Genomic DNA, 12531 nt, shown 5'->3' with positions numbered 1-12531 from the left:
AGTGACAGCACTACAGGCCTGCGTTTATTCTGCAGACATGCAAAGCTAATTCTTCCTGGAATGTTCTCCACCCAGTTATCTTCCAACTCCTTCACTTCTTTGAAATTTTCTGTTTAAATGTCACATTCTCAGTAGGCCTTCTATGCTCTGTAAAAATGTCAGCCGATCCTGTCTTCTTACCTGTTTGTTACGTGGATCAAGACACTGTCTGTTAATTATAGAATTAGTTAATTAAATAGTTAATTCGACGCATGGGTAGGTTTCGGGTTCACTCCAATCCAGACTCTGTCTCGACCAAGAGTCATGCCAGTGCTCAGCACTCGCTGAACATAATGCATCATTAGCTGACTAATGAGCCATGAAAACTCAAGGGTACTCATAACCAGGGTGCTTGTGATCGCTGTGTGCAGTGCAACTAGTGGTTCTCATCTGGGCAGATAATTAGAAATACCTGGGCACACTCCCAGCTCTCCCACGAAACACAGGCTAGCTATACATTATCTCCATCCTGCCCCCCACCTCTCAAGTTGAGGTGTATTCTTCAGAACAATAGTGTTGAGAGCCAAAGAAGTCGATTCATTTAGAGCTGTGATGTAAAAAATTGTATGTTGTACCCCCAAAATCCTTCCAAGAGATGTGGGAGAGTTTTTAGCTACTAAAATTCAGCGGCAGAAACCACATTAATTATAGGAAGACGAGGCTTCCTTTTGAGTCTTGCTTTCCCATCACAGACAGGTGAGAATGAAATGTGACAATATATGGGAAGAATTTAGAAGACCATAAAAGGAGAACACAACAAAATTTTTGTAAAAACCAAAGAAATAAGTGTATTCTTTTTTTTTTTTTTTAAGATTTTATTTATTTATTTGACAGACAGAGATCACAAGTAGGCAGAGAGGCAGGCAGAGAGAGAGAGAAAGAGGGAAGCAGGCTTCCTGCGGAGCAGAGAGCCCGATGCGGGGCTTGATCCCAGGACCCTGAGATCATGACCCGAGCCGAAGGCAGCAGCCCAAACCACTGAGCCACCCAGGCGCCCCAGAAATAAGTGTATTCTTATAGTGAAAGAGATTGTGCTAAGTGATTAAACTTATTCCTGTTACTAATTAATATTTTGGTTCAGTTGCATCTTTCCTTGTACAAAAGGAAGGGAGGCACTGGGAAGGGGAAGGTAAGGCCCAAAGGAAGGGACGCTAGGTGAGGACTCAGAAGACCTGTGTTGGGGCTCCAGCTACCTTAGTCCCTAAGGTGTATGACATTGAATAAGTCACGTAATAAAATCAAATTGCTTATTATCTATAAAATGCCAGTAACGCTTTTCCTAAAACTATATGGACAGTGAGGATAATCGAGTGAAATAATACTTGAAAAATTGCTTTCTAAACTTAATGGGTCAAAAAGATATGTACATGTATTCCTGTGTGCATATACAAGTGAGGTTTTTAAGATACCATTGGAGGGGCACCTGGGTGACTCAGTCGGTTAAGTGTCTGCCTTCAGCTCAGGTCATGATCTCAGAGTCCTGGGATCGAGCCCCACATCGGCTCCCTGCTCAGTAGGGAGCCTGCTTCCCCCTCTGCCTCTCCCTCCACTCATGCACATTCTCTCTCTCTCTCAAATAAATAAAATAGAAAAAAATTACATGATAACTGATTGATTAATCTCATTGATATTATTATAAAAAGGCTAGGATTCTCTACAAAAACACTTCAGGGTGGACGTTTTGGAGTTAAACTTTGAAACTTTCTTCTGGTAACTAACATAATCCTGAGAGGGACTGTTCGCTCATGTTACTGTTCCAGCACTGTGAATTATGGGGGGGCTGCCAGTGATGGTGTCATTGGTTCTTAGAAAACTGGAGAGAAGGTACCCGAGTAGTTTCCATCAGAGCCCTTCCTGAGCATGATTTTAATTAGAATACATAGAATTTTCTAGAATCCACTGGCAATTATAATATCTGTTTTCTAGATAGCCAGGGATAGCTTTTCACCGCTTACATTTCTGAATTAATCAGGTTTGGTATGAAATTCTGGTGCATAATAACTTAAGTTAAAATGAAACTTTATAAACAAAGTGGCATAAATTTTTGTATTTGAGATTATTCCAGCTATTGTTCTCACATCTAGGGTATTTAGTCTAGAGCTGGGGAGGAAAAAATGCTAGTATGTAAAGCAAACCTAAATCCTGTTGTTCTAAGAGTTTCAGCAAGAATATGTGTGATAATAGTATAGTGTTTTGAACTTAAAGGAGTTACAAAAATGATTTCTTTGTGTGTGTGTGTGTGTGTGTGTGTGTGTCTAAAGGGAGCATCTTACTCTGTAACTCAGGGCCTTGTGGTAAATTGCTGCAGAAGAAACCAGGCACATCAAGGAAATGTTTTCCATTTTGCTAACAATTTTTAATGTGCCCTCCACCTAGTTTATCATTTCTACTGTTACTAAATATTGAAGTGGTTCTATTCTGATTTTCCGGTGTTACATGTTCTAAAAAATATCATTTAAATATTATTCTGTTATCATCTTTCAGTAATCAGAATGCCAGAAAAATTTAGTGGGTCACGGGTTCGGGGTCCATTTATGCCATGTAAACATTAAGAAAGAGCTTTGGATCACAGGACTCAATAACACTCCTCTATTACAGAGTCATCATACACTTTGGGGCCAAGTATATTTTTATATAGTAAATTGAGGGAAACCAAAAGGTGAGCCACTGTTTTATAATAAAATATGCCTGCCAGGTATTAATGACTGTAGCTTTTGTCACACTTGACAAGAGCTATTTTTGAATTTGTTAGGAATTTCAAAATCTCTAACAACAGATTATGCTGCCAGTATTCATAAGGGTACTAAAAAGACTGTCAGCCTTGATGTATGCTGCATTCACTAGACAGTTACTCTGAGTGAAGAGTCATGATTTAGTGTAACTCTTGTAGGAATGCCTGCAACTAAGGCCAATGTAAAGAGAAAGTGTATATGAGAAAGAATGGGAAGCAAACATGCAATAACGTTTTAATTAAGGCATCCTTTAAAAATATCTGTATATCTTTATAAAACTAGAGTTTTCAGATTCTCCTGACTTTGCTAAAAAAATTGCCCTGACTCTTCTGAATTTATATTTAGCTTTGTCAAAATGATATCATAGAGTTGGGGCCAGTTGAATTTTAAATCTTGAATTCATCTGGTTCATTCTTTGAGTTGAAATATCAACATTAATCAGCATTAATGAAAATAGCATTCCTAAAAGCAAGAGTAAGGGAGACAATTGAGTCAAAATAACGTGTCTGTGCTGCCATGATAACCATTTCATAATGTTCTTTTCAGTCATACTTTCAAATTGTCTTATTGGATGGATTTTCATCCTTAATAAATGTGGGGCTCCTACAGAGCTCCAGAAGTCAGCCAGTGCTCCCAAATCAGATTTAATTAAATAAAATTTGTTCTGGTGGAGTTTATTTTTGTTCATTTTGTTTCTGTTTTTGTGATTCTGGTTTTTCTTTCTGCACCCTCATATTTAGTTGCATTTCAATCAAAACATGTTCTTAGATTGTATAGTCAATTAATAAATAGTTGGATAGCTATGGAAAATACTTGTTGACCTCTCTCTAAGTTTATGTCTCTTAAAACTAACAGCATAAACAAATTATGATAATATTGTGGTTAAATAAGGGTTTTTTGCAATGAATAAGTAATGGTATTTTGTCTATTTAAATTCAGTGACATGAGGAAAAATGCCTAAAAGCAGATGTTTTCATCAGTGAGTGTGTAAAATTGGGATATGATACTTTTAAAGTGAAGTAGATTTTAGAAGTATTTTGATTGGTAAATTGCTGAAGACTGAAATATGGATGCTTAAACTTTGAATAATTCACTGTTCTTTGCTTAATTATCGTACATTGATACTTGCTATACATGGGAAACTACATGAATAAGGTTTAAAGGAATTTTCAGGAAAAATCTTCTCTTTTGGTGTATTTTAACTTCAATGTGGTAATATTTTACTTCACTTTATGATGATGATTTTTGTTTTCTTAAAATTTCATGTTTTTAAAATAAGACTTTCTTGCTTTAGTTTTCTTTCTAATGGAAGCATATGGGACCTGTGTCTTCAAAGTAAAATACTGCTAAACAAACTGTTAGGATCAATAGGGACATTAAAACCAATTTTTTAAAAGCACATGGATCCTTTCAGTAGAATGTGTTCATGTCAATTTCTTTTTTTTTTTTTTTTTAAGATTTTATTTATTTATTTGACAGAGATCACACAAGTAGGCAGAGAGGCAGGCAGAGAAAGAAGAGAAGCAGGCTTCCTGCTGAGCAGAGAGTCCAATGCGGGGCTCCATCCCAGTACCCCAAGATCATGACCTGAGCCAAAGGCAGAGGCTTAACCCCCTGAGCCACCCAGCTGCCCCTCATGTCAATTTCTTAACCACCGTACAGGATATTGATTTAAAAAAAAAATAGTGTTTACTCATCAAAAATGAGAGATGCATACCTCGACCCTCTTCATGTATTTTGTAAACTTAATCTATATACTCAGTACTTTCACTGTTATTGTACTATGTCTCCCAGTATGTAAATGCACGTACTTTTACTACTTCCTTTTTTATATCTGTGCTTTTCATTTCTTTTTTAGTTATTTAACTATTAGAACCTTTATGTAAAACTTAAGACTTAGAGGTCTATATGGAATGTATAGACGTCTCTATATAACAATTTTAGAAGCATAATATACTTTATCATGGCTTAGAAAATAGTTTGTAACTTAATTCAACTCAATGATTATCTTATATTTCGTGTTCAACTAAATAAAACCACTGCAGATATTTCTTTTATTCTCATTGTCTTCCTACGTTCTTTAAAAGTAGTTTTACTATAGGAGTGCCTAGGTGGCTCAGTTGGTTAAGCCTCTGCCTTTGGTTCAAGTCATGATCTCAGGGTCTTGGGATCAAGCCCCACATCAGGGTCTCTGCTCATCAGGGAGCCTGCTTCCCCTTCTCTCTCTGCCTGCCTCTCTGCCTACTTGTGATCTCTCTGTCAAATAAATAAATAAAGTCATTTTTTTAAAAAATTAGTTTTACTATAAAAATTATTTTTATAAAAATCTTTTTGAAAAAAGAAAAAAGTTAAATACTATAGGTATGTAAAAATATAGATAGTAAAAATTTCCATAAGCTCCTGTCTCCCACTTTAGTTTTGTGTATGTTTTCAAGATCTATAAATAGATGTAAGTATAAATATAAAAGGAATCAAACTCATCATGTTGTTGGTAAGTCTTTCTTTCTTTTTTTGAACAATATATTTCAGAAAAGTTTTACATCCTGTCTATACTGCTGACTTCTATCACTAAGTTGATTATCTACACCCAAATTAACTGACTAACATTTCAGGATCTAGCTAAAAAAGGATCTTAGGATCCAGAGAACAATGATTTGTTAAAAAATAAAACAAAATGAATCTTTTCTCAAAATAATTATTATACTCAAAGGCAAAGGGAATTTGATGATTAATTTATGAAGAGCTAAATAGTTTTGTACTTTCTGTTTATTTTTACATATTCTCAATATTTGACCTTAAGAAAAGTATCAGCCATGAGATGTAGAAAGGGGTTCAGTGGTCATTATGAGAAAATAGAAAGTGAGTTAAAATTTTAAAAAGGAATAGATTAATAGTCTGGAACATATCCACAATTATCTGGAAACAGCTGGTGCCCTTTCACCATTGCTTCAAGTAGAGGCTCTGGTTTTATGCCTCTCTGCCAGAAATAACATCAGTCCAGAAGCCTTGAATCCCAGCAGCTGGAAATTGCCAGAACTGGAGAGTCTATGAGTGCACAAGTGTCTTCCTCAGCGTGCATGAAGCTGGGTTGCTAAGACCATGGGGTAACCTTTAACCTTTTAACTTTTTCATAGAAACTTTGAGTTATGCATATCTTTAAGCTGCTACATCTTATCTGTAGTTAAACCGTTTTCTAAAAACTATCGTTGGTTCTCGTATTGTCACTTAGTTTGAAATAGTGTATTGCACTCTGCAAAATTATTGTAATAGCCAAATGCTAGTAACAGGTAGAAAGAGAAGTGAAAGCCAAGGAGAATGGCTATTATGATATGGGAGTGAGCAATAAAAGATAAAATCAATCAAATATTTATATATTTGGAACAGAAAATAGCACTACAATTAATTGCTAAGAATGTAAAACAAAACATTTAAATCTGTTTCTCTCATTTTCAGTGTCGTAAATATTACAACTCACCAGTCTAATCGTAAAATTGGGACACCTGGTATGCTGAGTTATAGGACATGTTTAAGCATAGAGATCTCTACTTATTAAGTAGACAGAAATAACATATCTGCGGATAGAAGAAATAGAGCAATTAGAGATGTGTAGACATTTTCCTCATCTTACAGAGAAAGAAATTTTATAACTCAGAGAATTTAAGTTACAGGGAGTCTATACTCTAAGTCTCTAAATTCCATTTTGTTATTGATTAATAATCGCATGATGGGAGTCTAACTTAAAATTCCATAAACATCTTTGTTTTAATGTTGCATTAATTAGAATGCATCAACAGTATTTTTAAATGAATACTCAAATATTGAAATGAATATTGAATACTCATATTGAAATACTGAAATATTGAAATATTGAAATACTCCAATGAATACCCAAATGTTGAAAGCCTCAAATAAAACTCTGTTCTCCTTGTTTGTCCAGGAGGCTTCGTATATTTTGCAGGTGTAGGGAGTAGACCACCACCCCGAATGAATCTGAAAACATGATTCATATTTCTTAGAAGAGCTGCTAAAATTTGGATGAGACTTTCTTTCTTTAGTACAGAGATTCTTGATTATAAAGAATCTCAAGTGAATGATAAAAGATTCATACCATAATAAGAAGATTGCTTCTTGAGATGTTCATGACATACTATCCTTTTATTTTAACTTTATGTCTTGTTGGTCACGGTGCTTTCCACTGCCAAGTCGAAAACAATGATTTTTAATCCGCTCTCCATATATAACTTTTAATGAGTACATCGCAGCAATCCATTGAGATTAAATGGGGATAAAGACTGCTGTTTTCCTGAACTTGATAGGTATAAAGTGCAGCATCCTCCCAGTCTGAAAATAATGCAAAAGTGGAGCTATCTATTATCAGCAAGTTCTCATTTGTCTTTTGTTCCTTAGACCAGAGTTCTTATCACCATCAGAGTCTGATAGAACTAATATTACCAAGAAAGCAGGGGATGACAGGGATCAAAGACAGGGGACAAAAGAAACAAACACACACACACACACAAAAGGTTTCAAAAACAAAACAGGGATTTTTTAATTTTACCTCTAACCCTTTTTAGTCATTTAAAGTTATTTTTAAAGTCCTATTTCTTAAGGCACTCCAGTACTTCATGATAATAAGCCTGGGGAAAACAATGGAAGGTTAAAACAAACAAACAAACAAAAACCACCCACAGACTTTTTAACATCAAGCACCAAGCATCCTGACCTGGCCTGAGAAAATAGTGGGAGAAGTCAGGGAGTTGCTGGTAAAGGGAGATAAACACTTCCATGAGTAAAGTGTTTCAGAAGTCAGTGTTCTCCGCAGAGTAAGTCCTCAGAATGATAATGCAACAAATACCAGCAAAGGATTTACTTGTTCTCTAATTGGCTAAAATCTCTTATTCCCTCACCTTTAACTTATTTGCTGGTAAAAAGAGGGGGAAGGGAAGACTGTGTGGGTGATCTTAACCATCTTTTTATGTTTTCATTGGATCAGAAGGCACATGGACATAGGTATTACTAATTGTATATGGAGGATTCTGCTAATTTCTAAATAGCATTTCTTTTAGCATAAATGTGATACTAGATTATTAAACAATGGAGACTTTTTTCCCCTTTTTCTTAATAACATCATAGATTACTTTAAAAAAAAAATCACAAAGACACTTAACAAAGGGATAAGAATCCCCTGAATAGAAATATGACTATGGAAACAACTTGCCTCAATTAATAGATACCTAATACTCAAAGCCCTGCAGTAAGAGAGAAGTAAAATGTTACTAAGTCAGCATTAAGTTTTCATCTCATTTGAGATGGTTTCAGGAGATAAGCCACATGCTGTCTAAAAATAATGAAGTCTGAAAGGTTGGCCACTGGAAATCCTTGTCACAAACACATATCTTCCCATGCTCTGACAGTATTAATAATTTCTTTTCATAGACAAAAAACCTTCAAAACCAGAGGCCATATCAGAAGGAAGTAGGAGAAGCTTAAAAGGGAGTTAAAATTAAAACCTGTACTTAAATTTGATATTGTAAGCAGTGAAGTTATTGCTTATTCTACCAGTAATGATTAACAATAAAAATATCAGCATAACTTAATTACATTGCAAGGAGATATAGGTGTATGTCTGTGTGTGTGTGTGTGTGTTTGTGTACGCATGCTCATGGTATATTGTGTGAATGCACTCTGTGTGTATTTATGACTCTTATAAAAGTTGTGGATCATTAAATTCCTGCAAAAGAAGATTTTTTTTTCTGAAACAAGTAAAGTCCTTTTCCTTTTATTCACCCCCACAGTATGGTAATATAATTTCTTTGTAGTATGCAGCACTATCTTGTGTTTATATAGTATTGATCTGTATGAGGAGGCTTTTGCTTCATATCTTTGTTCTGTAACAGTGGTGTATATCATGTTTTTATGTCACAGATATATACTACCTACCATGTAAGACAGATACAAGAAGAAATAAACAAAACAAATCAGTTTGCTCTATCAGATACTTTTGCAAACAGGAAAAAAAAAAAAAACAACTTTAAAATAGACTTCTTCTAATAAAAAGAGATTGCATAATATTCAGTTCCCGTGCAGTTTTATTGAGTATTTGAGAGACAATCAGATTTCATTACATCTCAACAAACAGTGTAGTTATTAGTTTTTGGAGCAAATTTGACTCTACTGATGTGCAAACAAAAAGAAAAAGACACAGACCTTTTTGTTGCTCAGAAAACTTCATACAAATGATAATAAAAGGTAGTTACTTTTTCTCTGAAATAGTTCACTTTAGTGCAATAGGTTCTATTTTCTCAGCTGTCAGTACTATTATTGGCGTAAAGACTGGGTGTATAGCTAGAATTTTCCAATTCCCTTAAGTGGGGATTCTGTGTCTGAAGAAATGGTGCATTTCAAGTCCTTTTCAACCTGTCAGTATTTGAGAGTTATTAACTTCAACTTCCTTTCTGCCTTTTGAAATCTGACACTGATTTGTCCCATATTTCCCAGAGGCCTCTGTGTGCAATTAGCCATTGGATTCACTGAGTAATTACTTCATTTTTCATGTAAAATGCTCTTGATTTATTATATACTTGGGAAGCAATGGCAGAGATAGGTCAACAGCAGTTAGAGGAGATTAAAGTAGATATTCTGTTTAACTGTGGAAGCAATCAATCCCCATAAGTCTGTGAGCGAAGAGTTAAGAAGGGTGCCACTCAAAGTTTAACAGTAGTTTTCTAGATGAATTTGCCACTGCTTTGAAATTTCACTGAGTAATGGGAGGGCATTTTGAAAAATCCTACCTCAAGGACTTATCTAAGTGAGTAGTGGAATGACCTATCACTTACCACAAATTCAAGAAAAAATGTTTTTAATTCTCAGCAAGAGTTTTACAGGTCTTATAAACTGTGTAAATCAGTGCAGTTGTGCTGTATAAAAGAAAAAAAAAAAAAAGAAGGCCATTGCTAGCCTCTTCCTGCCATCCTTTGAGGAGAATTTTGCTAGCAATTGCTGTGCTAATGTAGTACTTTTCTAAATGGATTTCCCCTGTCTATGGATAGGTTACTCTGACTTAAATAAATGATACTTTGCAGAATAATACAAAAGGTAGGACTGGCTTAGAATGAAGAGCGATTGTTTCCTTTTGACTAGGTACTCATATTTTATGTGCAGTTTTGTAGATGATACTGTAAAGCTGAAAATTACACTTCACTTGCTTGGGAAAACACATTTTAGCAAGATGCCAGTTCTTTGTTTCTGTTTGTACAATTGGACCATCACTAGGAGCTTCCTAAGTAGAGTAGTTTCCTTCGGTGGGACTGGCATCTGAAGAGAGGATAATTGAGTGACCTTGTATCACTGAGGAGGAATGCCAAGTCGGAAATGGAAGACTCCCCTGTGAAGGGAACTGCTGAGAGTTTTCATTGCACAAAATAACAAAGCAGGGGTGGATCTTTTAAAAATTATAAAGCTAGCTCCAAAGGCACTAGACTGTCTCTTCCTCTGCCATTTCTGTGTTTATATGTCTAATTCTAGTCTTTGAGAGACGGTGAAATTGCAGGAAGGGAAAAAAGGGAAAAAGCTATTCCTTCAGGGTTATCACCATTTACTTCAACAATATATTAGTTATTGTTAGTGTCCTTTACCCCTCTTACTTTGGAGACTGCGGCATAATAACTCACCAAAGGAGCTACTGTGATTTGATTCTTTTTAGGGACCAAGATGGGTGTCTTTGGACATTTGACCAGTGTATGCGTAATGGGTGTGTTCGATAATTTATCTCTAATAAGTGATCCATTCTTTTCTATTTTCTTTTATCTTCAACTTTCTTACACATTTTGGGCCATTACATCGAGGCATGTGTAAAAACATCAATGGGAAGCAGGTTTCCTTACGCAGGTTTAATCTTATGGAACCTCATCAGCATTAACAGTACTGAGTCTGTGAAATAAGAAGTCCAGAACGCTAAACTTTCTACTGTGATGTATCAGCACCGTGTCCGTGTAAGCTCCTTAATACTGTTACCTATGTTACAGAAATTAAAAGACAAGGGCAGAGATAAATGCAGAAAAAAGAAACCAATCATCTGTAGGTCAAAGCAGTAGGAAAGATTTAATCTAACATACTAAGTGATGAATTCAGAGAGAGAATTCTATCTTTTAATTAAAAGAAATGACATGACAATATTTGCTGGTTTGGAATTCTTTTTTAGCAGCTTGAATAAAACAAGGTTGCCAGCTATATTTCACCCTGACACTTACAGTAATTTAGGAATGATCACAACATGCAAAAATGGACAAAACTAACGATGTAAGTTTTACATAGCCGGATATTTTCTGCAAGGAGCATCCTGCAAGAGGGGTGATGTTTTCTGAAAAGCTTGTGTAGAGGATTAGTGCTACTTCATTTTTAGTGTCCCCAAACAAAGCTGGCTAAAGAATGAGGAAATCCCAGAAATATTCATATTCAAATCCCACAGCCACTGCACACTCAAATGTATCTCAAGCAAGCACGGATTGGCTTTTTCCTGCCACTTTGGCAGCTGAGGGCATTTGGGGCTAGGCTAATAGTACTTTGGAGTACTTTTGCTTGCACAAAAAGTAATCATGTAAATGATAACATTTATAAGTAATCCAAAAGACAGACAGATTCTCTTATTCACAGAGATTTTGTTAAAAATAAAAGTAATCCTAACATTTCAAAAGTGTATGACTTTGAGGTACTTTTGCTGGGGATGTGTTAAGTCTGTTTCAAACTTCCATTCACATGAAATTTGATGTTATTATGTTTCAGATATTCATTTCAGATATTTGTTCCAGATATTAGGTTTTAGATATTCAGAGAAAAACTGTATCAAACACATCTTGGATATTAACTTCCAATGCAATGAGAATTGATCTCTCTCTAAGTAGTCAAAATAAAAGGACAAATTATGCCAAATTAACAAATACTAGTGGCTTTGGGGCAGTGGGGAGAGATTTCAAAGCATTGCATAAGCTAAAAAATACACAGAATTTAAGACTATCATGATTGTTAGGCGTTTTAGCTTGGCAGAATTTCTGAGCTTTGAGCCATACAGACTTTCCTCTTCTGGGGAATCTTCATTCTGACAAAATTATTAATCAAAATATTTGTACAAGACACAGTACTTTTATTTTTATCTTTTATTAGCACCACAGGATCATAGTCACTTTATATAACATTTGTAACTCAAACCTCAGGTGTTCCCTCCTTATGCTTGTTCAGTTCATAATTAAAATAAATAGCCTTATTCCTTCTCTAAAGCGCTTACAATAGAGAAACTCCAGTTAGTGGAAGCTTTCTGCCCTTCTTGATAGTGGCTTTACACTTATAGCTATTACTTATTTTTATTGAGCACCAATTATGTCCCAGCCTGGTGCCCAGTCCTAGGAATGTATAAGAAATAACACTGTTATATCCCCTTTTACTGGGGGAATCAGACCAACATCCAATTAAGTAGTGCACCTAAGTGCTTTGAAAGGGAAGAGCTGTGCAATGGAGACGTAAATAAATGGAAGGATTTAAATGCTTTGTGGGAGCTAACATCGAAGGGTTAAGTTGGGTTGATTCAGGACAGGGCTAAGTCCAGAAAGAACTGTTCATAGCCTTTGTCTTGGCGATAAAGTGAAAGCTGCAGAGTTTGAAAGGGAGGATTTGAAGAGATGAGAGGCCTCATATTGGACATGCTGATTTTGAAGTACCTTTGGAGAAGATGAACAGAAATGTCCGAGATGCGATTGAGTGTATGTTG

At 35.5% G+C, this 12531-nt stretch overlaps 1 protein-coding gene across 6 annotated transcripts in view; it reads left to right on the top strand.

The window, feature by feature from the left end:
* PCDH9 (protocadherin 9) overlaps positions 1–12531 on the top strand; it is an 890080-nt gene that overhangs the window by 664191 nt on the left and 213358 nt on the right. The gene's annotated exons all lie outside the window — the stretch shown is intronic.

This window comes from Mustela nigripes, chromosome 15, assembly GCF_022355385.1.
Source record: "Mustela nigripes isolate SB6536 chromosome 15, MUSNIG.SB6536, whole genome shotgun sequence".
In the NCBI taxonomy this organism is placed as follows: Eukaryota; Metazoa; Chordata; class Mammalia; order Carnivora; family Mustelidae; genus Mustela; species Mustela nigripes.
This window is presented reverse-complemented; position numbering and strand designations above follow the sequence as displayed.